At 45.3% G+C, this 26,822-nt stretch overlaps 1 long non-coding RNA gene across 1 annotated transcript; it reads right to left on the bottom strand.

Annotated features, from left to right (window-relative positions):
- Positions 1-10,380: 10,380 nt before the first annotated feature.
- LOC104863175 lies at positions 10,381-22,297 on the bottom strand. The gene is made up of 3 exons (XR_780502.1): positions 22,213-22,297; positions 16,990-17,378; positions 10,381-10,542 (listed from the first exon to the last, which is right to left on the bottom strand). It is a non-coding gene; the product is annotated as an uncharacterized LOC104863175 (long non-coding RNA).
- Positions 22,298-26,822: the final 4,525 nt, after the last annotated feature.

A 26,822-nucleotide genomic window follows, 5' to 3' on the forward strand; every position in this document is an offset into this window, starting at 1 on the left:
ATAAAGAAAATGTGGTATTTATATACAACAGAATACCCTTCTGTCATAAAGGATAAACTTGAGTCATTTGTAGGAAATTGTTTATTAAATAATATATGCCATATTTATTGGATTAAATTTATAGATGAATTTCAGAAGAATTACAATCTTTGTGATACTCAGAATTCTTTTTTTTTTTTTTTTGGTAATGGGGATCAAACTCACTCCTTGTGCTTGCGAGGCAGGCAGTGGAATCACTGAGCTAAATTCCCGGCCCATGATACTCAGAATTCTTTTTTGCTTGTTTGTTTCTTTTTTTGAGACAGGGTCTCACTATGTAGTTGAGACTGACCTGGAACTCATTATGTAGCCCAGGCTGGTCTCGAACTCACAGTGATCCTCCTGCCTCAGCCTCCTGAGTGCTGGGATTACAGGTGTGTGCCACCGATACTCAGAATTCTTAATCAGGTATATTATCTTTCTATTATTAAGCATATATCCAAGTATTTTTTCTTTCTGTTGCTATTATAAATGGAGTCTTCTGCTTCCATTTTACTTTCCAACTCGTTGTTTTTGTAATTATAAAAACCATTGCTTTCTATATATTACTTTAATAAACTGCCCTGTTACTTTTCAGAGCAGATTGTCAGTTGATTGTGTTGGGTTTGCCAGGTGCATGATTATATTATCTACTAATGTTGACCATATTTGCTTCCTCAATTCCAATTTACACATCCAATTTCCTAGGCTAATTACTTTGCCTGCTGCCCCACAACAATACTAAGTAATAGTAGTAAATGTGACATTTTTATCTTGTGTGTAATTTTTATGTTAAAAACTCTGGAGTTTTTCCATTTAACAATTTTGATTGAGAGAGATATTTTACCAAGGTAGAATGTACCCATTAATTTTTATTTTATTATGACTTTTCTTTTAAAAATAAGAATATGTAGAATATTATTAATTTTATTTTCAATGTCCATTTAGATGCTTAACTAATACCTTGGGTCTGTTAATACAGTTTCTTTTATCTAGTCTCTAATATTGAACCATCCTTGCCTTATAATTTGTCTCACTTGGTCCTTCAATGTGTTACTGGATTTCTTACCAGTAATATATTTAGGATTTTTACACTGATGCACATGAGACATTGATACTTATCAGCAAGATGGGTCCAAAGCTTTGAGTGTTGGTGAGCTAGCTATGAACCAACTTGTACGATGAAGGGGTTAGAGTCCTCCTTGTATCTTCCTCATTTACACTATGAACCAATTTATTTCTGCAATCCTGTTGTGAAGTAGTATGCCATCTCACTTTGTCCAGCATCCTTGAGAATGACCATGAACCACAACTAAGTATTGTAGATTATACCATTCTCTCTTTAGTCAGGCTTTTATATGCTTAGAACACTGTGATATCCAAGCAGATACTTTCCCAACCCTCTCCCTGCTGTTTTTACTACCTTCATAGAAGTAATCCTCATTTTCCAAGCAGGTTCTTTTCCAAGGTTGGATCTTTCTCAGGGATATATATTTGGATCTGGGCATGTACTTTTTCAGACAAAGGATGTTTTCAATGGTAGTTGAACTTTCCACATCATTGCCTTGTAACTTACTGCTTAATGTCCCAGGAGTATGGATGTGACAGCCCCAACCAGGCTACTTCCCTGTTGTTGCAGTTCTTGGGAACAGAACCTGGACTCAGTTCTATGCTGAGTTTCTTCCTAGAACCCCATCGTTCCTGACCTTGACCTAGTAAAAGGGCAGTTGTTTCTGGAAGATTCTTAGTCTGGAAAGCATGCTTGCATGGGGGGTGGTACCAGGAATAGGTTAACTCTATTAAGAAGAGGAATCCAATTCTATTTGCATGAGGAACAAAAACTGAACACTCAAGAGAAAGTAGCTGCCCATCAATCACTCCCTAGGTGACCCCTCCAGAGAACAAAGGGCAGTTGGCTTCTTAAGTCAGGGGTATGTAAGTTAAAGAGATTTCCAATAAATGCAATCTCTTTTAGTAGGAGGCTTTTCTTTTTCTTTTTCTTTATGATAGACAAATTAGGCCCCCTTTTCTTTCTTTCTGACTCCAGGCATCTCTGTAGGTCTCTATTCTCCAGTGTTCCATATCCCCTGCATTTTTATTCCTGTTTTTCCCAGTTGGCTACTCCTCTCCCTTCTGCCATCTTATCTCTTGGTGTAATTTGTTTGCAGTCAGGTTGTCTCTTTGATTTACTGGACTTCTTCTCAGCAGAATTATAATAAATGGATTGGCTTGCTGAGCCCTAGATAGTTCAACACCATTTGCTCAGCCAGGGTCAAGCCCCTTGCAAACAGAGGATGCAGACAGTCTGTGCAGAGGATACGCTTTCATTCACAATGTCAGCTCTCTGCATCTTTTCCTAGCCCAATGTAATGAAAAATCTCAGGTCATCCATCTGAGAACTAGTTGTGTTACCAGAATGGAGGAAGAGATGGCTCCAGCACGATCCACCTCCCCATAACTTAGCCCTGGGTAGTGATTGGGTGGTGACTGTCTCAGGGGCATAGAGATTGTCCTGATTACAGACTTATTAGTTGTGTAATTAGCAAATGCAGGTTTATATAACTTTTTATTGTTTGCCTCCAGAATATTCATGGAAAGTTAAGCCTAAGCTTTCTTAACTGAAATGAGGAGTTGAACAAATTCTTTTCACTCACGTGATGATCTGCCTCAAACACTTTGGTAGTTTCCCTTTGCATTGAGAGTAAAGTGGAAAAATAAAACAATAAACCATAAATGCAATTAAAGAACAAACAGTGTGACCCACAAGGCCCAGCCTGCCTTGTTTGCACCCTACTCTTCAGTGCAAGCACATTACCCACACCCCCTCCCACACACAACCCATCAAGGGATTTGGAACCCTCTCACCTCTGCTGACAAGTCCTATGCAGCCCTGCTTCCCTCTCCTTCATCAACCCCCTTCTATTCCTCCTTCCAGTCTGCACCTCAGAGCTACTTCTGCTAGGAACAATCTTATTCCCCATGTGGACCACAGCTATTATTTGTTTCTTTTGTATGTTTTCCTACTTCTTTATGGTGTCTAATGCATGGATGACTCCTTGAAGAAAAAAACTTCATGAGGGATGGGCTTCTGCCTGTCATGATCTGGACTTAATCTATAGCCTTAGCACAGTGCCTCACAGAGCAAGTGCCTAGGACCCAAACTGATGAAGGAAAGAAAGAATGCATGCTATTGTGGTTTCATTATGAAGCTTTCCCCAAGGACTCATGCAGCCATGTGCAGAGATACAGTTGGACCGTGAAGGTGTTCACATCATGGATGAATTAACCTATTGATATAGCTGAATGTGCTTATCTGTAGGTGGGGCCTAATGGATGAAGCAGATCACTGGGCAAGTGGCTTGGAGGTTTTATCCTCAGCCCCTTCCTCTCTCTGGCTCTTTTCCCCTCACTCTGCTTCTCCATGAGGTGAGCTCTCCTCCACCACATCCTGCCACCATATTTCTTCCTCACCATATACCTAAAAGCTATGGAGCCAGGCAGGCATGGAGTGGAACTTCTAAAGCCCTGAGCCAGAATAAATCTTTCCTCCTTTAAATTGTGTCATTTTTTTTGTCTTAGCAACAGAAAAGTAACTAATACACATGCAAAGGGCAGCAGTGTCTTTCTTCAGTAGGGTGCTGGGCCCTCACTCTAATTTGCTTCTTGTTTTCCATTCTCATTTCATGCCTTCTTTATTACTGTGTGTGCCTTGTTCTCTTTCCTTACCTCATAGGTTAGGCCCATGCTGCTTTCTCTCCATCAGAACAGGAGCTTTGTAGCACAGGCTGTGCTTGCTTCAGGTTTGGATTCCTGCAGCCCAGGGTATGTGAACTGAGTGGGTGGCTCTGTCCTGAGGGGCCTTGGGATACAGAGATACCTGCCTTGGGTCTCCTCTTATCACTACTTCAGTGTTCAGCACTTGTGAACAAATATGGCTTGTGAAAAGATGGTTTTGAGTAGCAGTGAGGCCTTGGTACCTTGAGATTGCCACTGTCCTCTTGGGCCTACGTCTCTCTATTGGAAGGCCTTTCTAATTTCTGTAATTTGAACCTTTTGAAACGCACATTCAAAGACTGAAGCCCTTCAGCCTAGGAACCTCTCAGGAGGTCAGCTGAAGTGCCGCCAGCCTCCAGGAAAGATGGTGCCTGTTCCATGCATTTCTTTTCTGGATGCCTGTGTTCTCAGTACTGTCCTCCCTGTCTAATCGTTATGTATAAAGCCTATATTGTCATTTGGGTTCTTTCTTTGGTTTCTGGCCAATGAAAGAAGGTTCTGGGAGAATAATAAGGGATTTGATTTGGAGCAAGGACTCTGATGAGGAAGACCAGCCAGCACCTGTAACCAAACACTCCACTGTGGGCTTTTCAATCCTCACTCTTTAGTTCAGTGTTTCTGAATACACCAGTCATAAAAAGTAGGATTTCCTCTGTGTCCCTCATGGGGTCCCCTCTGATCTGGAGAGGGACAGTGAAGAACTGAGTGCTTTATTCCTGGAAAACATCTTCTTTTGATGGTTCTATTCCCCTAACTGGCATTTTTCTTTCTAGTTTCTCATTTTTTCTTCCTTCGAAGGAAGAACGGTGGCTGTGATTCCTGGGCCTCTTTTCTTGTTTGAGTTCAGTAAATCTCAGCATTTGAAGGCAGTGACAGCCTCCAGCCTGTAGTTTCTGCACTGAAACAGGCCTCTCTCTCCCCTTGCACAGCCAGGTCTTCTGCCTCAGTAGTCAGTGCCCTCTCTTCTGAAGAGTCCTGGTTTAAAAGGCATCATTTAGAAGAAATGAATGCAATTGTCTTGGGAGACCCCCAGTGCCCTCTGCTTCCCCAACTCCTGCCTCCTGCCCAGGGTGGCTGCATGTTTTTTCCAGCAGCTCACTGTGAGTTGACAGTCCCAGCGCTCAGCACTGCCTCTCTCTTGTCTTCTCACTCTCCGTTTGCTGGCTTACTGGATGCCCTGTGAATGTGACATCTTCCCCAGCCATAGTGAATGAGGGTCCAGATGGACACAGGGGTGGTCTTGTTGCCCAGTGTAGAAAGAGAGTGTCGGAGAGCAAGTGTCTGTCCCTCTGACATCATGCACAGAGAGATGCTTTTAGGATGAATAATCTCTAACTGTTACCATTGCATTTTTTCCACAAAGAAACTAAGAAGGCTCCAGCTTTGAAGTGGAAATTTTCCAGGCTTGGATGGAGCTGAAAGGTAATATGTTGTGCTAGGACCTTTTGTATGCAGATACGGGATCTGAGAACATGTACTTTTCCCATTAAACATGCTCTAATATCTTTCTAGTATTCCTGTAAGCAAGGGTGAATCTGCCATTCATTAGCTCTCTGAGGAAAAGCCACCCAAATGTTAAGAAGGGCTGCTTAAGTCTCTATTCAAGTTTTCCTGCCAGCAAAGGTGGGTGATAATAGGGAAGTGAGCCAGGTTTATCTCTGAAATTTGGAAGAGGTGGGCAGCAGCACATAATTCGGTACAACTCAAATCCAAATTTAAAAGAACACAAGGCACCCTCTACTTTTCTCTCTCTGGAGTAAGAAAATGTCCCAAATTCTGAAGCCTTTGCCAACCATCTTTGCAGCTGGCAAAGAAGGCTTGAAGGTGAAGTGGGAGTTGGAGAAACGCAAGGTACTGGAATATTCTTTTTGATTCCTTCTGCAACTTTTTGTCTGTGTATTTGATAGCAGGAAGTGGGAGCAGGATTATGGCAAAGATGAGAAAATAGAAGCATTTCAGTGATGCACTAGGTCAGGTACTGCAATGTGTCAAGGCCAAGGGTCTGAGCTCTGAGATGCCCCAACTGGCATGCTGCTTGCAGGCCTGAGGCCCCTTGCAGAAGTCATCTCAGAGATGTGGAATCTATATTTGATGTGCATTTCCTGGCAGCTGAGCATTTCCTTCAGCAGTCTGTCTTCAGCATCTTCTCCCTCCCTCCCATTACCTGGCCTACTGGATGCAGGATGCTGCACCAGGACAAGGGGACTGTCACACATCTTTCCTTATAGGGTCATTGAAGGTTAGCAGAAGTACTGAGATTAGGGTCATATGCCATAAGTAACCAATAATAGCAGATCTTGTTGTTATGGATATTACTTTTATTATTATGTCAGTCATTATTTCCACCCTCACTGATGACCTTTTCTCTTGATAAATGACTTAGTGGTTTCCTCCTCTGTCCAAAGCCAGATTTTTCACCAGTGGCTCCAGCAAGCTTGCTGGTTTGTATTGCAAATCATCTTAATGGAATGAACTTCTTCCATCTGTACTCTGTGCCCTCAATGGCTTTGCTTCTCTAGGGTTGTTTGCATATCCTGGGATGTCAGGATTCAAAGGCAGCCCTACTTGAGTGGGTTTGAGAGGATGTGAGCAGAGGCACTTAGTTAAGGGACTTGGGGCACTTAAAGTCAGGAGACCAGCCCCTTCACCCTCTTTAATACTGAAGTATAGTTGTCTTCTGGCTCAGCTTGACATCCCTGAGGGTTCTGGAGGGGCTCCAGTCTCTATTTTGGCTGAGGAGCCTTGGGCTATAGCATCTGTGAGGGAGAAGCGCTGGCAGTGTCTGTCCTGGGTGAGGTGAGAGGAGCCACTGCATTTGAGCAAAGAGGAAGGTCTGACAAGGAGCAGGCCTATAGGGACAGTGGCCACAGCTGGCAGTGCAAGCCAGCAAAACAGAAGAGTCATATGAAGTTCTCTTAAGGTGCTGCTCATGCTACTGGTAAATTTGAGTTTTAGGCACCATCCTTTCCTCCACCCAAAATTCTTTCCCTTCAGGTTTTTTTGAACCAAACATGCAGGGCCCTGAGTGACATTTCCTCTGCTTGGCCTCCCCTGACCACCCACTCTGAAATGGCCAGCCCGTCATTCCATTGCTCCATTGATGGATGCATTGAATGGATGATAGATGAATGGCCACCTCTCTCTTTGGGGTCTTTATTTCTCATCATAGACTCTCCATATTGGCTTGGAAATCCTGGGGTTGGCTGCAAAAGGAAGATCAGGGTTGCTTTTGGGCATCAGCCCAAGTAGGGTGGGTCTATCCTCCCTCCATGGGGAGAAACAGCTTTCCTTTCTGGCAGATGGAGCTCTCGGGGTCACGACCAAGGGAGGAGTTTCAAAGCCCCTTCCATGGGAAGCTTCTCTTCCCATTGGGAACCCAAACTGCATGTGGAGTATGGCCAAGGCTGTGACACCCTGTCACTTCCCATGAGTATTCATGGCTTGGGGCTCTCTGGTTAATACTGAGAAGGCAAATCAGTGTTATCATGGGATGGGCTTTTGTGAGAAGAATTATGACTCAGTGGACAAGTGTGTCTGAGAGGAAGAGGAGCAAGTTTTGTGCTCTTAGTTCATCAAGTTCATGCCTAGACTCCTATCACCTACACTTACTTACCCACGCAATCTCAGGACTCTAGGTGTTGGAGGGGATCCATTTTAAGATGGGAAGGATTAATTGTCTGGATGACACCAAGATCTGATGGCAGGGCTGGATGAAGGAGCTGAGTGTGCAGTTTCCAACCCAGCCTCCAGTGGTCCTCTCCTGCTGACCCTTCCAATCTAACATCCAGGCCTCACCTAATGATCCAGCTTCAGCTTCTGCCTTTACCTGTTGGCGGGATGACCCCAATGCTTCCAGCTCCCTGGAGACTCCAGACAAGTGACAGTAGATTTTGCAGGTGATAAGGGTCTCAGCACAAACTGTAGTTTGGAAACAATCTTGTGTTTTCTAGGCACCCATCTGTGAAAGGAGAACAAGTATGAACAGGGTCTGTTTGCTTCTTAAGGAATGATTGCTGCCCAAGAGTAGAGATGTCTGACCTCTCATGTGTGTCTTTTCACTTCCAAGAGGAGAAGTCCCAGGACTTCTCAGCATGTCAAACCAGCTTTTAGAGGAGCTCTGCTTCTTGGGCCTTGGAACATTTTAGTATTTTCCTTCCTTGTTGGCGTGAAGTTGTGTGTTGCCAGCTGTGCTGTGTTTTATCCTGGAGCACGAGCCTAGCCAAAGATAGAGCTCTGCTTCTGGTCAGTCACAGAAGCACCGAATACCTCCATCATGGTGGGCAGGATGCTGTGTGGGACACTATGGTCTGGAGGACACCATGTGTCAATTCTGGATTGTCTCCAATGGGTGAGGAAGGCACCCCTGCTTACCACTTTTCTATTTTTTCGATTTCTCAGTGTACTAGTCTGTACAGTGGAGGAAGAGAAGAGGGATCAGAGACTCTTCATTCACAGTATGTGAAGGGCTCACAGGGCACTTCCCTGGGGATAAGAGCAGAAACAACACCTTAGACCTGCGGTGCATAAAGTTCAACTTTATCATCACTATTAGCCACAGGGACCCAAGTCTGTAGAATGTTTTTCCTGTATGTTCTTGGCTGAGAGTGACATTGATCCTAACTGAAAAGTAGTCTGCAATATTACTGCCCTCTTAGGACCCTTCACTGTCAACTTACTAACCCCCAAAACATGTAACTCCTGCATGCTTCAGTGCTTTTGCCCTTACTGTTCCCACTGCTAAAAGTGCTCTTCCATGTGTCTTTGATTATCAGACTCCTACTGGAGTGCTAAACTGAAGGCAAGCTGTTCCATCTCTTCTTTCCTTTCCATGAGGCCGAGTAATACCTTTCTAAGGATGGTATTTATCATGAACTTGATTTCAGCCATCCAGAAACATTCTTAGAGGGCCAAGGATTTGGCTCGTGCAAGGGCCTGAATTTGATCCGTGGTACAAAAACAAAACAAAACAAAACAAAAAAACAACCAAAACCAAAACATTCTTACACTTGGAGCTTCTCAGAGAGAAGGGCTTTCAAAGTCAGGCACAAGAGGCAACTTTTAAAGTCCTACACCTGGTGAGTCTGTGAAGTGGTATTAACCTGACGGACCCAGAGGTTTGTTCCAGAATGAGAGTGGATGGACATAGGCTGGGCAGGTCACGGAGGTTGCTGATATCTAAGCTGATAAAACCACTTTAGGAGAATGGTCTTTGGGCTAGACAAGCCCTTGCTTGGTTGGAATTAGGCCTTGAGGTTGATTGGAGTATGTTCCGAGGCTTTGTCTTCTTAAGCCATTTTCCTCTTCTGTACAAACATCATAAAAGAGCCTATCCTATATAGACTGCTGTGGAAATCACATGAGGTGGTATGGTAAAGCCCATAGTAGGTGCTCAGACATTGTGGCTGCAGTGAAGATCAGTCCAGCTGAGAACTTGAGGCTGTTTAGAGCAGAGTTCATAATTTTCATATCTTTGGATCTCTCAGTGGGCCTTGCACAGTGCTGTGCTTAGGCTACTTAATTTTGTAAGTAGTTGAATATAGATGATATCCTAAGAAGGATTTTGAGCCACAAAGAGGCAGGGTTAGAGTGGTAATTAAACAAGAAGCCCTTGGTTATAGTGTGTGTGTGACCTGAGGGGTGGATAGAGAGGACCTTGAACATGAGAAACCAAGATATTTTAAGCATGCATCTAAACTAACATAGACTATAGGCTTCTTCCTGTCCCTCCTGCTTGTACTAACAAAGCCAGAGGAGGAGGGTACTCAAGCAGAGAACTGGGTAGAAACACCTGGGAATGTGAGGCAAGTATATGTGAGGTGCATGTTTGTGTGTGAGATGTGGTGAGTGTGTGCCGATGTGAAGGGTACAGATACATGTGTGTAGATATGTGAGCTTGCATAGGCGTTTGATGCACCCAGCTGGCCAGTGGGCATAGCTCTTATAGTCTCATGGGGAAAAATTATGTTAATGAAATTGTTATTTGTGAGTGTAGGGATCAATCCAATGAGAACAGACTTCATTCATACAAGTACCTAATTCATACTTTAGGATATTTTATTATATTTTGTAGTTCAGGGTTTTGGAACTGAGCTATATTCCCAGCCCCTTTTTAATTTCAAATTTTCTGACAAGGTTTTGCTAAGTCACTAAATTTCGTAGGCTAAACTTGAAATTGTGATCTTCTTGCCTTATCCTCCCAGAAGATTGGGATTATAGTAGCTACCAAGAAAACTTTTTTGAAAGCTTTATTTTTTATTATCTTATTTATCCTAGTAGTAATAAATATAAAGATTTTTGTATACATGGTTCTTTAACATAACCACAATACTATCATGTAAAATTAACACTAATTTTTTAGCTTATCAAACATCTAGTCATTGTTGAGATATTATTGTGTATTTCATAAAATTTTTACTGTTGGTTTACTTAAATCCAATCTACATGTAATATTGAGTTGATTTGTCTCATGTTTTTGTTAGCTCATAGTTTCCTTACCTTTTTAATTTTTTCATATAATTTTTTTTTTGTTGAATAAACCAGGTCATGTGTCCTGTGGAGGTTCTCCAAATCTAGATGTTGCTGGTCATATCTTCTTGGTGTTAGGTGGCATGTTCCTCAGTCCCCTGTCAACTGAGAGTTAGACCTGAAGGCCTGCGCAGGTTTGGTTGGCTCAGTTTCCCCAAGGGCTTCTCACTGTCTGGATTGGTAGCCATCAGTAGCTTCAGTGGGGAATTCTGTGGCGAGGGGGTGCTGCACGGGAAGCACGGCAGAGCAGAGCTGTGAAAACTCAGCCAGGTATCTTCACCTCCTTAAACCTCATCTACAGAGTGGACCCAGTGTTGGTAAACTCCCTCAAAAAGGAATTGTGGCAATGGAAGGGAATAGTGAATATGAAATGTTTAGCACCGTGTCTGGCCAACAGGAAGAGAACAGTAGATGTTGTTGCTTCTGATAGCAGAGATGATGTGGAAGAGAGAGGAGCTTGAACTTTATCCTGACACCCATGGGAAGCTTTTGTGTAGGAGACAGATCTGACCAGGTGTGCATTTCAGAAGGTCTGGCCTGTCTTTGAGATGGCCAGTGGAAAGAGGGTGAGATAACACTTATGGGCTGGAGTAGGTGTTCGGGAGAGAGGGCTCTGGGCCTGCTTGGGGCTATGCAGTGAGCTTGGAGATGAATGGACTTATTGGGAGTATTCAGGAAGGAAACAGAAGAGGTGATACAATGAGAGAGGGGTTCACCTCCTGGCTGTGAGATGTATAAGCTTTGGCTTGAGTGGCTGCCGGGAGGATGGTGCCACCTACTGAGACTAGGAGAAGTCTTCAAACCTCTGGGATCTCATTCTGCATGCACCCCTGTACGCGTACATTTATGTATTTAGTGACTGTCTACATGTGCTACTGTACTAATATATTCTGTACATTTCAATATATGCAATAAAAATTGTTAAAAATCAGATAAAGATGAAATAAACAATATTTTAAATATCTTGCTGTGATTAAAATGGCTTCTTAATCTCATTAGCTAGTAAGCAAGGCAAAATACACACTCAGAAGCTCATCATTAACGATAGTGGATGCATATCCATATTTCAGATAGGCTTCTGGATGATTTGATACGTTTTGCCGATTTCCCATCAGACCTGATTAGAGACCTGACTCAGAGCTCTTTGTGTGTCTGATGAAGAGCTATTGCTAGGGACAGGGTGAATGTCAGCAGCCTCAGGCTCATGGGCTTTATTTATGCTTGTACTGTTTGAGTGGCTCAACATGTGGGTCTTTTCAGGGATCTTTGGAAGTTGCTTATTCCATTTTTGTAAGAGTTAGTTTGGCCTTCCCCACATAACAGAACCTGTGAGTGCTCTTTAGTAGGCACCTGAAAATTGCTGTATGACTTAGTGTGGTCCAAAATACAAAACAAAACAAAACAGAAAAAGCACAACATCACCACTGCCCTTTCCAAGAGCCATCTTCTCAGAAAGTCTTGGGGAAAGAGGTCCAGGGTCTTCTCAGTGCCCACTCAAGGCCATCCGCCTTCCTGTCAGCCCAGGTTGTATCCTGCATATTGTGGCAGGTTTCATTCTAGGGAGGTGGGGCCACTACAGAGGGATGGTCGTGGCTCCCTGCAGAGTTGGCAATCAGAAAATAAATGAACCAGGCAGAGTTGGAAGGAAAGCAATTCTGTGGGGTCATTTAAAATTGCTCAGTGTTTTAAAGCTCGTGATAGTTCTGTTGTTACTAATCCTGGGTCCTGGTGAGTTCCCAGGAGACTGATGGGTGTTGTTTTTATTCAGTGCTGAGCAGTCCGCTGAGACCCCACTGTAGCCAAATATGCCTGGGAAGGAAAAGGCCTGGCAGATTATGGACCTAACTGTTTGTTGCTGTTACAGTTTTGATTAATGGTGCAGAGGCAGTGCAGGCAGCTGCACCCAGGCCAGCACCGTTCTCTGGGGAGGACAGGCACCTGGGCATTTTCCAGGAGGTGTGTCCCCTGTGCAGGGGCCTGGCTCCTGCTGGGCTAGAGGAATTGAATGGACCACTTCATGCCTTTGGGTGCGTGGCAGTGGAAAGGACCCTAGCTCTGGGTTGGGGAAGAAAAGGCAGCACTCCCGACCAATTAGGAGCCCATCCTGTGCTGGGCTTTCCTCCCCCAAGGGAACCCTTCCTTCTGGGGCTGGATTCTGCCCTGTGATTATCACAACACATCTCCTGTTTGGTTTTACTCAGTTTAACTCCCACACTCATTTTGTGCATGAATGAGTACAATGAAACCAGTTTAATTTGCTGTTAATTCTCTGTTCAAAATATTCCTTTCTATTTAAGGGACATAGTCCCTTTCATCTCCCTGAGGCAGTGTGTGAAAGAAAGCAGCTGCTAGGGTGGCAGAGGGGGATCCTGTGGGCGGTGGCCAGCCCAGGCCAGTGCTGCTGTCACCAGTGGGATGTGGGTGCTGTGGCAGGTGAACCCCCCATTCCCAGTTGTGTGTATTTCCAGAAGCTTACTGGGAAGAGGGCCCACATTTGGCCTTCACACTTACTGAGCCAGGGGAAACGTTCATTTTTTGGAGAAACAGCTCCTCGCCTGGGTTGTAGTGGTGCGATTTGGCATGTATACTGACACCAGTCTGTTGTGGATCCCAAGTAGAGGAATGAGGAAGTAAATTCCATGACTGATCACAGAATCAGGGAAGACATGTGACAGTGATTTAGAAAACCCCAAATCTGGAAAGTGTTCAAAGCATCTAAATATAATGTTTATATTATTGCTCAAGTTTAGCTAGTGAAAGATTTCTGTTTTCACAGAAATGTTCTTGTTTGGGTCAGCTCTGCTTAGCCCTTTCTTTTCTCTGCTTTATCCAGGGGACTTTGGGTGCAAAGGTTTTGCACCCAGCTGGCTGAGTGCCTGGTCCTAGGGCCACATTTTGAGAGACAGATGATCTTTATGGGAGCAGAATCTGTGAAACCATAGCAATGAGGTGGATTGCACAGCATTTGTCTGCATGGAGCAGCCCCTCCAGAGACATGGAGGTAACAGCTGGGTGGAGAGGCTAAGCCTTCTGAAGGACCTGCCTCATCCTTCAACAGCTGCCCCTAGGCCCCATCCCCATTGCTGGGTCCCTTTCCAGAGGCTTTCCTCACTTGAAGGTGGAAGGGGGGAGTAGCCAGGGAGGGCATCATGCTTTTTCCTCCTTAGAGCTATCAGAAATGCTGGCTGAAGGAGCCCTAGGACCCTCCACAGTGCTGACACTTTCTCTAAGTTTGAACAGGTCACTGGCTTACCAAATTGATCATAGATTCTGCCCCCTGCTGCCACTGCCCACCTCTCCCTCAACACACCCTTTCCCAGGCACTTTCCACGGCAGCTATGACAATTTATCAAGCAGTTCTACACATGTTAGAGACTGCCTGCTAGGTAAAGATGCTTGAGTAGGTTAGTAGGTTGTTAAGAGCAGGTTGTAGAGATGTTGTTAGGTATTAGCCAGTTTGAGCACACAATCTATTTTCCCTTGAATACACATTTTCTTTCTACAGTTCCACAGATTATCCTTTGGGAAATGTTGCTCCAATCCTTCCTTCCTCTCATTTTCCCTCCCATATAAATCTTATCTAACTTGTAAGCCTACAATCCTTGTTTCGTAGGAAGCCTTCTCTGACCTCAGGCTTACCCATTCTGCTCTCCTCTGTAGGTTCCTGGTATTCTGTACAGTTAAAGGGATTGTTCAGGACGTGCATAAACCCCATGATCATGATCTTTTACAAATGTGACCCACTACTTCGAGATGATCCTCGAATTCTGCTGTCCCTCCCTGTCCTTCCTCACTCCACTACTCCAGTGCCTATCAACTCAGGAATTTCCAGCCAAAGCCAGGCAACTCCACAGACTTAAGTGCCAGTGTCTTGAACAGCTGACCACTACCCCTTATCCCATTGCTCCCAGAAACCTTCCACCAGTCAACTCTGGGAGCCCAGCAGCCCAGGCAGTGAGCATACTGTGCCTGGGTCTGAGGACACAGTGAGAGAGTAGCTGGATCACGCTCCTGTGATCATGGAACAACTGTGCTCTTCACAGCTATAATAGCTCCCTAGAACTGCTGTAAAAAATTACTACAGAGCCGAGCGTGGTGGTGTCTGACTGTAATCCCAGAACTCTGGGCGCTGAGGTAGGAGGATTGCTGTGAATTCGAGACTAGCCTGGGCTACATAGCAAGTTCTAGGGCAGTTTGAACTACATAGTGAGACTCTGTCTCAAAAAAAAAAAAAAATTGCTACCAATTTGGTGGTTTAAGACATCTCAACTGTAAGGTCTCACCATTGTAGAGACCAGAAGTACAAGGTGTAGTCAAATATTGTGTGTATTTAAATTTTAAAATAAACGGTTACAGTCAAAGACACATTGTCATTATCCCCCTCAGAATACCCCCCACTTTCTAAAACAGTTCTGAAAGTCCTCTTTTGTGAGTGTCTAGTTGTGCTTTCACAGCTGACTTGATGTCCTGAATTCACTTCAAACATATACCTTTCATAGATGTAATCCACTGTAATGTTTTTTAGGAGGCTGCCTTTCTGTTGAATGGTACTGGGTAGCAGCGTTTACCATAGCTTTGATTAAACTTCATAAAGATACTCACGAAAGAGGATTTAACAGAACTACTTCAGAAAGTGGCAAGAATGATAGGATAACTGTGTTCCAAGGGAGGAGGAATATTTTGTGGGCAGTGTATCTTCTACTATAATAATTTTTTAAATCATTTAGATAGTCACCATGTTTTTTATTTATCCCTTGACAAAATCAAGGAGTTTCCAGGGTTGGGTCTTTCTGGAGGTTCTGAAGGACAATCTATTCCATGCCCCCTGGCTTCTAGTCGTTGTTGGCAATTGGGATTTCATGGATAGTAGTCATCTAATTCCAGTCCCTGACTTTGACCTTACATGGCCTTTCCCTCTGTGTATCACGTCTCTCTTCCTTTCTGTTATAAAGATACCAGTCTTTGGGTTTAGGGTCCATACTAAATTCAAGATGGTCTTATCTCTGTATCCTTAATTGTATTTACAAAGGCTCTACTTCCAAGTAAAGTCACATTAACAAGCATGTGGAAGGAGGTCTTGGACATATCTTTTTAAGGGGTACAATTCGACTAATTTTATCAGCCTTTGCTCCCAGCGTGGTTGGGGTCCCAGCCTTCTTCACCCAGATGCTCCTGTCATCACCTCATGATCCCTGCACTCTTGGCTGTGACAAGAGAAAGAACTAGGCATGCTGAAGACTCACACTTGCATTTTACATCTCTTTGACTGTTTTCTGGCCTTGATGGGCCTGCTAGTGTCCATGGCAGGAGTTCAGGAGTTAGCTGCCCTTGTTGGCAACCAGGAATCTTGATGAGGCCATTTTCCCTCAACTGCCTGCTAAGCTATGCAAGCCAGTCAGAGCATTGCCATTTTCCTGTAATTCCTGGGTAGACCTTGGCCTGTTCTGATTGAGCATTTTGTGGTTGGCCTCCTTTCTGAAGCCCACTTTGCCCATCTGTCTGCTACACTGCCCTGCCACCTGGTTTTGTGCTTATTGCCTTTTCTCTCCCTCAGCTGATCTCCTTCATCGTGCCTTGGATTGGACTCTCCCATGAGCCAAGAGCTCATGCCCCTTCTGAGTGTTCACACGGTGACACATTTCTCTTGATGTGCCAAGTCTACAGATCCCCAGCGGACACGAACGCACTCATTATACATGTTCTTCTACAGAGTCATTAGTGGCAAATGAGACTTATGTTTGCCGTTTCTCTTGTTTTGCATTTTACCCTTTAGAAAGGACTTAAACCTCCTTTGAACCTGGTTGAAAACAGCCTAATGTGACAGCATTAGACTAAAATTAGGCCAGTCATCTTCCATGGGCCCACTGTGCTGAGGTGGCTGTGAATACGAAATTTACTTAATTTTGTTTTTGTTCATTGAGTATCCCAAGGGGTCCAACTGATATCTTTCTGATGTTCTGGAGATCATACAAGTATCTATAGAAGTTTGTAGGTGTGCTGATAGCTATAAGGTTATTTTATTATTACACATAAAAATAATGAAGTCATTCATCAAAAGTTACAAGAAAAATTTTAAATATTATCAAGTAGATTCTTTCAGTACATTTGTCTAGACCAGAGCCCTGGGCTGTCCCGTGTCCATGCTACAGTAGAAAGGCAGAGTAGAATAGTGACAGTAGATTCACACAACCCGAAATATAGTTTTATATCCACAAGTGTAAACCATCATAGAAGTTACCATAACAGCCAGTGGAACTGTAGTAAACTAAGTCCTCCTGGGCAGATGTGCTCCTGTGCTGGGCTGGGGGCTTCCTTTATACATGTTCTATTTCCCAACCAAGGTGGCACTGTCCCCCTTAGTCACCCTTAGGGGTTTAGCGAATGCAAGCCAATCCCCCATTCAATTGATGGCATTCTGTTCAGTTTGTGTAATGAGATCTCAATCAGTAGCGCCGATACCTATCTCTTAATGGTTCTCTCAAGATGTGATAATGTCTGTGAAAACATTTTGTGAATTCAGTGCTGGACAAAAGCTATTTATAAAAAGCATGTATCTTCATTTTAATCCAGCTGTTTAGGAATAATAGCTAACATCGATACATGATTATTATGGGCCAGGGACAGTGCTAAATATGACTCCCAAATGCCATTTTTAATTCATTTTCATCTTACCTTGGGGAGCAAGTATATTATAGCTGTGTTACTGATGAAAAACCCGGGGCTCAGAGAGGTTGTGAGTTGTCCGGTGCTGCCAACACAGCTGAGATTACGACTGGTGTCCTTGGCTTCCAACTCCAGGGCTGTCTTAGTGTACCTAAGCTGGCTGGGTAAGGGGTCTGCTAAAGGCGGCAGATGAACACTGTCCTCCACCAGTACATAAGACTTGGCATCATTTTTCTAAAAAGAGGGCAGGTGGACACAAGGTACTTGGTAAAGCATAAAGAAAACAGCTCAGTTGTCTTGGGCAATTCTGAGATTTAACACTGAGATTTGAGTGTTGTAGAGTGAAGCTCCATGTCAGTTTGCTGAGATGTTAACTTGACTCGTAGGCACCAAGGCACCTGCCGGGGAGGACACGGTCGCTTTACTGTTTGCTGCTCACCATCATTACCTTATAGTACATACTTGAGAATAACTCTCAAGCAGTGAGGGAAAGAGCCCTCCCCTCCAAGAAAGCCCGCCTATTCTGGTAATATAAATTACAAAAGGATACCCAGAACAGACATCTAACAAGAAAGAGTGAAACTTACTTGTGTTGTTCAATTAAAAATTTATAAAAGTCATGGGATGTGTACATAGGGGACATCACCAATCAGTCATACTTGGGAAGTAAGGAATCATTGTCTAGGCTTGTCCTTGCTCATCCCCTCTAGCCTGCTAGAATGTGACCTCTTCTCGCCTGGCCCCCAACACATTGCTGCCCTTAAAGCCAAGGTCTCTTGGTGCAGACATAGGGGCCAGCAACTTTCCAGACAGGTTTCCTTCTTTGAGTGTTGCTGTCCTGAGCTGGTGGCCAACCAAGGGTCTTTTTCTCTGCTCCTCTGATAATGCCTGTTCTGCAGACGCCTGTGGGCTGACTCTGCCTTGGCACAGCTGCTGCCCTCAGAGAACCTACAGTACAGCAAGCTGGGTATCTCACCTTGATCTCTGCAAGCCCTCTTTGCTCAGCTGCATGGGATAGGACTGTCTGTAAACACATTTAGAGGCTTCACTGTCAGCCAAGGAGATTTCTAATATTCCCAATAAATACATGGGACAGGGGATTGCCAAACCTCTATGACTCTGCAGCCCTGAGAACTCTGACTGAAAGAAGGGTTGTCACTTTCCACCGGCTGCCTTGGGCCTGGAGCCCAGCGCTGAACAATGTTGCGCAGAGGCCCCAAACCCCCGTGATATCCCACGCAGGCAGCCTGCAGGGCAGAGGATTTGTTCCCTGTGCCTGTCACTCTGAGCTGTCCAGAGGGCAATGGGGCTTTTGTGAGTTTTCAAGTGAACCCCCTGGCCCATTATCTGACCCAGCTCTCTACAGAGCACCCCCCGCACGGTGAGGACGGAGGTGGGGCTGGGAAAGGCCGGATGCATTCCTGGCCAGAGCTGAAAACACTATTCATCGCAGAAGCACCCATTAAACTGCAACAGGACAAAGAAGGAGAAAAGAGAGAGTGGGAAACCAGGAAGGAGGGGCTTGAAAGGGAGAAGAGAAGGGTGAGGAAGGGTGAGACTCAGAGCAAGGGTACCCACAGCAAGGGAGACAAATCTGATACGCAGACCTCCCAGTCCTGTGGATGTGTTCTGAGAAGCCACGATTCTCCTGGAGAAACAGTAGACTTTCAGTGGAATGACACTAACAGGGAGATGAAAAGAGCTTGTCTGCGCCACAGGGTTCCCCAGGCAGCCACTGGTCCTGGGATCCACCAGCGAAAGTAGGATATCCCCACCAGAGAGCTGAGAGGTACGTTTCAGGCATTCAACGAGGGCCAAAGAAAGAAAATCCCAAGAAGCCAACCTTTTGACAACTGAGATCAACAAGGACGGCATCTACCTGGGCAGTGAGCATCTCACGCAAGCAGAGAGCAAGTACCAGCTCGGGAGGGTGCTGTACTAGGGGCCCAGGATAGGGATGAAGGTGTGGGCCAGATGTTTGGGACTTTTTATACCCTGAGAAATTGTGAGAGCTGAAGCCTGGATTTGGGACCCAATGCCCTGACACATTTGGATAGGCAGAAGGGGGCATGAATGAGCAGATGAATTCTGATCATCCCATTATGTTCAAGCTGGAAGATACGGAATAAACCTCCAGATTCTGAAGGCACTGGGCTTAATTGGTTCTTCTCAGTGCAGAAGTTAATTCAGAGGTGTTATTCTTGTTGAAGCCTTTCCTGCTGGCTTTAGAGATAGAATGGAAGTCTTGAGTTTTCAGCCTTTCAAGGAAAACTTTATCCCTGAAGAATGAGAGATTAGTGGCTACATGCCTTCCACTTGAGTTTCCGGTATGGAAGAGGACAGGAGGAGATGATGTTCAGATTGTCCTCCCACTCACTGTTGGGAGACCAGGAGCTGTATTTCAGCCTCCACGTGGGCACAAGCCTCCGAGCTTAGTCCAGAAGAATAATCCTTGTTCCCACCAAGGGGACTGGGCAGAGAGGTCCTGCTCACACAGCTTGGTCAACTGACTCTCAGGCTATTTCTTCAGACAAACCAAAGTGCAGGGCCTTCCTTTTTCAAATTCCACTTCAGCTGCTTGTTAAGTGGGAAAAAGTCCATAAAGCACCTACTATATAGCTAAGAATACTGTCCTGAGACATGGCACATTTGGGTGATAATGTCAAAACCACAGAGAAGGTGACAGAATGCACCCCATGCACAGCTGGGGTGAGGTGCCAATGCAGGGTGAGGAAGAGGCAGGCTTCCTAGAGGGGCAGGGGAAGCAACTGCTGGGCCTTGAAGGCTGAAAGGTTGGGGTGGGCTGAAGTCAGGATATGAAGAGAACAGTTTTTGTCTGTTCTCTCTGGGGAGGCTGGGTGGGGAGGGTACAGGATATACCTGGTGGCTGAGGCTTGAAGTGGATAGAGGGCAGTGAGATGAGGCAGCAGCCCTGAAGCACTAAGGATGACAGACACTGGAAGATGTCAGCAGCCAGTGTCAGCCACCTGGTGGGATAAATGTCCTAAGTCACCTTGATCAGCCAGCTCCTACCCGTTCTTCCCTTTGAGCAGCTTGCCCCTTACCTGGCACATCCCCATCTCCCCACCCAAGGCTCCTGGCTCTCTGTGGTGTTGCTGCCAGCACATGCAGGGGCTTTAGGGAATGGCCCAGAGCCAATACCATCTGAGAGTTACCCTACCACAGATCAATCAGGACCAAGGGCCCAGGAGGGCCTGGCAGGGAGAGGCAGGAAGGCAGCAGCAATGTTCTTCTGATTAACGAGGCCAGGCCACCATCCATCGCGGACCTTCATTAGAGCTGCAGAGAGTCATTTTGCATAGGCCTGTGGGCTCTCCTCCCCACTCTTCTCCAGGCTGATTGATGCCCCCTGGGTGCCTGCATCCCCCATGAAGTGAGAGCCCTTCTCTCATTGCACCCACAAGGAGCAGGAGCAGCAGGCGGATTATGCATGGGTCTTACCCATGTGTTATCGGTATATATAAATGCATTGGTCTGTCAGACCGGCTGGGGCAAACAGATTTAATCTCCCTTAGAACTCATGGTGCTGGAAGACTGGTAAATGCCAGGCTCCTAAATTTTAATAGATCTTTGACTCTACACACACACACACACACACACACATGTGCACACACACGCACACACACACACACACACACACACAAACACACGCACACTAAGCATATAAGTAAAGTCCTGAGCAGCAGTGGCTCTGGCTAGTCCTGAACCATCAGCATACCAGGTATTGATCTAAGCAGTGTCCCTGGACCCCAGCATCTCTTGTGGTTCTTTTCCTCTCTCTGCCTTAAATACCTTCTCTGCTCCTGCTGCTGAATTGGGCAGAGAGGTAGAGGTATGCCACCTGACCGGAGCAAGCAGGTCAGGAAAAGATGAGACCTTGTCAGGAGCTTGACCTAAGGTCTGGTTCAATGCCTGCAGCACCTGATGCCTGGGAGTGTGTGGAGCTGCCCACAGCAGCTGTGTGGAGTGTGTGGTTCAGGCATGGCTGGGTACAGAGGGTACAGAGGTGACCTCCACAGCCTGCCTCCCCTGTGCCCACTGACATGCCATGGCCAGTCTGGCTTCTGCCTGCTGGTGTTTGGTGCTAGAAAGGTCTAGATATCCTTAGCCAAAGTTGTGAGACTCAGTTTTTTTCTGGGTCCTCTGGCTGAGGCATATTATCAAGTCTAGGAGGGTCACGTGAATTTAGGAGAGTGTTTGACCACCTTAAGGGATGAGGATTAAAGATATCAGAATGGGGAAGGAAGCAGAGAGAGAGAGGGAGGGAAAAAGGCCTGTGGCCATTTCGGGTATTTGTGCTCCAAATGGAAGGCTTTGTTTTTCTATTTTTCTTGTTCCTATGTTCAGCCTTACTACTCAGGGCTTCTTCTTTGTTGGAGAAGAGTTGTAAATCCTTGCATCTATAGGACTCTTCCTCCATCAGTGAACCACATAGAGATGGGAAGTTGTACTAAGGCTTGGGAGCCCTAGGTAGGGAGACCCAAGCCACCCTCTGTGGCAGGGAGCTTGAAGAATAAGGTGAGGCTGTGCCTTGAGGATGTGGGAGGTGTAATGAGGGATATGCAGAGTCCTCAGTGTCTGTTTTTCATGAAAACAGTCTCTTGAGAGTATGGACTTGCACTGAGCCCACCCCTCTACTCTGTCCCATATCAAGTGAAAACACTGTATTGAGGTTTGTTCCCTGTAAAGAATGATGATGCTGGGCCCAGTGCATAAGGAAGATTAGAGGCATACTGGGCCAGGGATTTGGCTCAGTGGTTCCGCTGCCTGCCTCACAAGCGCAAGGACCTGAGTTTGATCCTAGTACCTACCAAAGAAGAAGAAGAAGAAGAACAAGAAGAGGAAGAAGAAGAAGAAAATGGCATATTATCTGGGAGAACATCATGCTGGACTGCTTTGTTCTGAAGTACCATTCCTGACTTTGACCCCTTGGGGAAACTCAGAGGGATAACAGCATCTTTCTTATCCCCATCTCAAGAATTTGAGGAAAGACTTAAAGTTCTTGTCTTCCCCAACAAAGGAAACATTCTCTGTTGATAGATTAGACAGTAGCCAGGAGAGGAACCTACTCTCTAGCCCCATTGCCCCCAAATCACTGAGCAGCCAGCAGGAAAAGCAGGTGAAGGCTGCACCAGGCACCCATGTCTGTGGTTGGACAGGGTGTGAGGGGTTAAACTGTGACCAGATGACTGAGTGCAGCTTCTTAGTTACCTGAGAAGAGTTGGTTTGGAGCCAGGCTTGGTGGAGAGCATGCAGGTCGGAGAATGAGCTTGGTCTCTGGGGGTGGCATGGAAGACTGCTCCCCACGCAAGAACCTGGAACACGACAGTGGAAACATCACAATGACTGCCTTTGCAGATCAACTGCTGTTTGCCAGAGGCTTCAAGGAGTGCTTGGTGAATATTTCACTGATTCTCCTCCATTGCCTTGTGAAGTGGACATTATTATCCTCATTTTGTGGATAGCTGAACATGACCTTCAGGGTCTGAGTAATTTGCTCAAGGTGAAACAACTAGATAGTGGTAGATCTGAGACTCTCACTGAGGTCTATCTTTTCCAAGGCTATCGTGGTCTGAATGTGGCCAAACTGGTATGTGGTTGTCCCCTTGTGTGGACTACTGCAGGACTTGGAGGAAAGAAGGCTGCCAGAGATATGGTTGCTGATCATTTATTTAAGCTCCAGCTATCACTGGGGGCTTTGCAGAAACAGATGGCACAGTCAAAAGAGGTGACTGAGGGGAGAGATTAATTAAAGGACTGTTGACAAAGGTTTGCATCAGTTAAAGAATGGCATCAAAGATGACAAGGTTTCTGGGGACTAGCAACAATACCAAGCTTTTACCATTCTTCAGCTTGAAGGATGAGGGAAGGGAGCCACATTTCCAGAAGCAGGATATGGTTTCAGTTGTTGAAGGCTACCTCTCTCTGCAGCTTAGAAAGAGGAGCTGCTAGAGTACACCCTGCCTGTCACCCACATTATCCAAGCTTCTGCCAGTGAGGGCACCAGTGGATGCAGTCTTCAAAGATCTACCTTCCAAGACAGAGCTGGTGGCGAAAGGTGATGAGTACATAGGTCTGGAGAAACAAATGGAGACTGCCCCCTCTTGCTAGAAGGGTGGCTTTAAAGGAGCCATCCATTCTAAATGTAAAGAAGGCAACGTTGCTGTACTAGGGATACATACACTTCACTGTCCTTGTGTCTGTATTCTCAGGCTCCGAGTACAGCGCCCAAGTATTTGTTAGAAGAAAGCTAACGGCTACGTTTCTGAACATCCTAACTTGTTATAAGCTAATTTGTGTTCCCTCTCCCCAAAATGTATGTTGAAGTTCAAGCCCTCAGTACCTCACAGTGTGATCTTATTTGGAAATAGGGTTATTGCAGCTATTAAGCTAAAGTTATACTAGAGTAGTGTCTCTTTGCAATCCAGTGAGGCTAGTGGCCTTATAAAGTGGTCATGCCCTATAGACAGAGCCACATGGAGCAAACAGTGTGATGATGAAGGCAGATTGGAGTTATGCAGCTACAAACCAAGAAATACCAAAAGATGACGGGCAAACCATGAGACAGTATGAAAAACAAGGAAATAGTCTCCCCTACAGTTTTCTGAGGAAGTATGGCCCTCCTATCATCTTAATAAGAAATACCAAAAGATGACGGGCAAACCATGAGACGGTATGAAAAACAAGGAAATAGTCTCCCCTACAGTTTTCTGAGGAAGTATGGCCCTCCTATCATCTTAATTTTGAACTTTTATCCTTCAGAAGGTGAGACAATACATTTGTTGTTTTAGGCCAGCCAGATTATGGTACTTAGTTATAGCATATCTAAGAAACTGCTAGACCTCAGACCATCAATTCCATATTTTATTAGTGAAAACCTTGTGCAAAGTACAAGGTACAAATGTGACTGTTAAGTCATGATGATACTGAAGAAGCAAAGGGCTGGTGCTGTTTCCAAAGGCCTCCTTTAGTTTCTTGCTGTGGTTCAGATACCACGCTAAGATCTAGATGCCAGAAGAGATCCTCAAGACCACACGTCAAGCTCAGAGCCAGGCTGGGAAGGAAACAGCCCTTCCTGGGATGATTCTCAGCCCTTTTCAGTTCACCGAATAGACCTTTCCTGCATCTGTGCTCAGTCTGCTCCCTTGGGAGCCAGGCTTGGAAGAGCCTGTGGAAGGAAGGAAATCGGACTGGGCCTCTGGGCCTCCCACTTGTTCATGAGTGGTACGTCCTATGTACACCAAGGCTGGATCTGGAGCCTGTGCCAGCCCCTTGAGGCATACTTCTGTGCTGTGACCCATCTAAGGTCCCTTCTGTCTACTGTAATCAATTGTACCTTGGAACATAAAAGAAATAGAGGGAGAAGGGCGTGGTGGGAGGACTGTGTTGATCTGTATGTCCTTTAAAAGAGCAAATTTCACAGTTTGTATTTATCATTTAAATGCCTGTTCAGAATCATTTAGTCAGTCATTCAGCAGATGGGTTGGATTGGCTCATTCACTTTACTTAGCCTTGTTTCTCTTCCTCACTGGCCATTACCACCCATCAATCAATGGAGATGTATATAATAATAGCTTCCATTCACCTAGCACTCTACACTTGGCAAAGACAGTAAATATGTGTTAGTCAGGTGAGTATTCTTAAGAAAAGGTACAGAGGGCCGGGGATTTAGCTCAGCGGTTCGGTGGCCTGCCTTGCAAGTGCAAGGACCCGAGTTTGATCCACGGTACCAAAAAAAAAAAAAAAAACCCCGCAAAATAAAAAAAAACGTACAGAGTCTTTCTGGGTATAGCCTTGTTGGCTGAGGCAGATGCAAGAGAAAAAGCCTCTTCCAGATGAGGTCTTTGGCACTCAGACCAGACTTGATTATTCATCTGACGTAGAGCAGGGAGTTGAACCCATGTCTCCAGGGTTTATTGACCATTTATGTTATAGGAGGCATCTGACCAAGCTCTGTGGGGTGGAAATCACAGCTCTGCTTAGATTGTACAAAACCAATAACTAGCAGCAACCATTTGGAAAGTAAAAGCTGTTCAGAGGAAGGAAGACTTTATAGAGGTAGGACCAAGTGAGAGTTTTGAAATCCAAGATTTTGGTAGGTGGAAAAGAGGAGGAAATTCTATCAGGAGGAACAACATGAAAAAAAATGGAGAGCCGGTAGGAAAGATTTCCTCTGTGAAACTGAAGATCTGTGTGGAAGAGATGTCTGGAAGGGAAGGTCCTTGAAGGCTGATGTTTGTGGTATTTTCTTGAGTCATTGGAGGAATTTAGAGTGTCCTAAATTAAGGATGTGAGGTGTGATGGAAGTGGTGCTCCAGAAGATAGGTTACATTTTTATTTCTGAATTCAGGCCTTATAAAACAATGCAGTAATAATAAGGAATCACATCTGTAAGTGGGAGTGTCCCTTCCCAGCAGAGGTTGTGTCTTCCCTCCTAGTCTCTATCCTTGCTTTGCTGGGTTACTGAGTTGAAACCCCATCTCCAGTTGCCTCTGTCAGGCACACACAGCTCCTTCTTCTGCTCTAAGTTTTAGAGTATGTTTCATGTGCCCATCACCCTAACACCCCACTTGTGTGAATGAGCAATCCTGTACCTCTTCCCTCCAGGAGAGATAAGCTAGGTAATGTAACTTTTTCTAAATAATGAAATAATAAACATCTTCATGACGTAGGGATTTTTTTTCTTTATTATTTCCTTTGGACAAATTGAGAGTGAATTTACTAAGTGGTCAGAGGAACTAAGGTACCATAAGGCTTTTTCTTAGTGTGCCCGTACTACTTCCTTAAACACTGAACTATTTACATTGATAGCAGCAGATGAGGTTAGCAGCTGCAAAGAAAATCACTCCAATGGAGCTTCTGGGTGGAACATAATTAGGAAGTTGTCACTGTGGTCCCAACATGCAGGGATGAAGGGCTGCACTCAGATAGGTTGCTGGATGTAGAGAGGAGCACACAGCTAGAAAAGATCCTGTGAAGAAAGAAGCAGTTGTGTTTGGTGAATGCTTGATGAAAGACAAAGGGAAAGAAAGCAATCAAAACTAAATGTTTTTGAGGTGTTGCATTGGGTCTATAGGAAGGGTGACAAAGTTTGGATGGGGGTCAGCGTGAAGAGGAGGAGAAGAAGAAAAAAGGCGGAGGAAGAACAGGAGGGAAGGGAACTTGTGTTGGGAGAGGATTTAGGACGGGGGAGGACTCTAGGGAGTTAAGCTAGGGAAGGTTTCTCATGTTGGCCTTTTCAGCTATGCTAGACCCAGGTTTTGGTCATGTCAGAACATGGCCCTCAGCCTGGCTCTTGTGCTTCACAGATCTCAGTGAAACAACTCCATCCTGAAATCGAAAGGTGATGAAGTCTTTCCTTTCTGAGCCCAGGCAGACACCTCACAGCCAAGTCGGAGGGGCAGGGATAGGTCACAGGTAGCCCAGCCTATGCTGGCAGCAGGAAGCCTGGGGATGCCATGAATTTGGCTTAGAGACCTTTGGTGCTTGGGCCCTTTTGTTGGGGGCTGAGATCAAGGGATAGCAGTCTACCTGAGACCCAGATGGGAGCATCTGGGAGTTCTCTGCCAACAGGGATGTCTTGCCCAGGTCTGGGCAGCACAGAGACTCTGGCAAAAGGCAGAGGGCCTATGTTTGCCCTTTGCCTACTGTTAGCACTCAGAACACTTTGAATTGGGGACTAGGGTGGGAGTTCACTTAATGTATAGCCTATTCCTGCCAGTATGGACTTGGCCTTAGGGCAGGTGTGTGTGTGTGTGTGTGTGTGTGTGTGTGTGTGTGGATGGGTGGGGGCTATAGGCTGGTGGTGGTCCTTGTGCTTT

Source organism: Fukomys damarensis, unplaced genomic scaffold (assembly GCF_012274545.1).
Source record: "Fukomys damarensis isolate Sample0158 unplaced genomic scaffold, DMR_v1.0_HiC HiC_scaffold_37, whole genome shotgun sequence".
Classification (NCBI taxonomy): Eukaryota; Metazoa; Chordata; class Mammalia; order Rodentia; family Bathyergidae; genus Fukomys; species Fukomys damarensis.